This window comes from Gossypium arboreum, chromosome 5, assembly GCF_025698485.1.
Source record: "Gossypium arboreum isolate Shixiya-1 chromosome 5, ASM2569848v2, whole genome shotgun sequence".
In the NCBI taxonomy this organism is placed as follows: Eukaryota; Viridiplantae; Streptophyta; class Magnoliopsida; order Malvales; family Malvaceae; genus Gossypium; species Gossypium arboreum.
The window spans coordinates 73,353,221-73,354,948 of NC_069074.1; the positions used below are offsets into that span (position 1 = coordinate 73,353,221).

Sequence of the window (1,728 nt, forward strand, 5' to 3'; positions counted from 1 at the left end):
TCGGGCCAATTAGTACAGTTTATTAGTTAAAGTCTCCCATGTTACAGGGGTCGACTACACTGACCTTCGTGTGTTACAACTTGAATATCTCCCTGTGCAGGGCTTCAATACTAATGCCGTTTATTTCTATAGAAACTAGACTCAAAGAGAAATCTATACATATATGTTATGACTCCTAATTATCTCTGGTTAATTTATAATGAATTTCCAAAGTCGGAATAGGGAATCCAGGAACCGTTCTGGCCCTGTTTCACGAATACTTAAATATCTCTCAATATACAACTCATATGACCGTTTTGTTTCTTCCATATGAAAGTAGATTAATCAAAGCTCATTTACATAATTTATTCACTATTTAATTCCACTCCTTATATTTTTAGTGATTTTTCACATCCACACCACTGCTGCTGTCAGCATCTATTACTAAAACAAACTATGCCTATTTCATGACTTTTCCTTGATTTAACTAATAATTCATCATGCATGTCCCAAATTATAACCATGATTTGTGTCCAAACATCACAAAACCAATTCCAACAGAACATTTACGCTATTTTCGCATGGCTAAAAGTTTACATACCAAATTTCAACAAAGCATAACAGTCTATACATGCCGAAATGTACTCCTAGACCAACTACGAAGAAAATACCAAAAGTTGTTAGCCGGTGTGATGACTTCGATGACGGTCCCGAATACGCAAAAAGGTCGAGTCCAAGAAACCTAAAATAGGTGACAAGCAAACACCGAATGAGTATATAACTCAGTAAGTCATAAGCAATGCACTACCAACTATTAATAACATTATCGCAAGAGGAAACAAAATGGAACGAGGCTAATTACTCCATTCAAACCGAACTATACCATAGTTCCTTAGACCTTTCAATTCAATCTCATACCAAGTTACACATTCACATTCCATATACTAATCAATAGGATATTTGAAGCATTTTATACACCATTTTGTTTTCGTTACAATCATACATCTACATGACCTTTCACTTATTCCACGATAATTCTTATGTACGTGACTTCAATTCAAATTGTCACATAGGTTGAAACTTACCAAGCTCAACTCCAAATATAAACATAGCGCCTATTAGCCATGAACTCAAGGTACTTACCCGATCCGCTGTCCGTGATCGACTCAATAATGTCGCACACTCAGTGTCAATAGTGATTCAAAAGCATATAGTGAGTCCGCACACTTAGTGCTATATAATCAACTCGCACACTTAGTGCTATATGATCAAACTCGCACACTTAGTGCTGTACAAATTTTAAACCCGCACACTTAGTGCCATTCTCATGATCACAAATGTTTATACCCGCACACTTAGTGCCGAATCAACAACTCAATACATCTCACCTCTTTTCTTTTCATTCAATACTTTCATCACCACATACATACATGTATATAAATTTATCATTCCTTTTGGCATAATTACATAGACATTATGTCTATTTAAATCAATACAAAATATATGCTTAGTGACCTACCTTGTGTGGTGTAAATTAATTCCAAGTCGGCTACTCGATGACCTTCGATTTCCCTTGTTGGACGCTCTCCTTTAGGATCTTGAGCTTAAACAAATAAATTAACTCATTCAACCGCTTTGCTACACATATTGATATTCACAATTTAATGATTTTATGACATACGGAACGGCATGGTAAAAATTTTATCTTGCTACCTCATGCTCTTAGCTATTCGGCTCATAACCATATGC

The 1,728-nt window shown here is 35.6% G+C and overlaps 1 long non-coding RNA gene across 1 annotated transcript; it reads right to left on the reverse strand.

The window, feature by feature from the left end:
* Nucleotides 1-451: 451 nt before the first annotated feature.
* On the reverse strand, nucleotides 452-1,542 carry LOC128292969 (uncharacterized). Its single transcript, XR_008282971.1, has 2 exons — nucleotides 1,499-1,542; nucleotides 452-721 (listed from the first exon to the last, which is right to left on the reverse strand). It is a non-coding gene; the product is annotated as an uncharacterized LOC128292969 (long non-coding RNA).
* Between the last annotated feature and the right edge of the window lie 186 nt (nucleotides 1,543-1,728).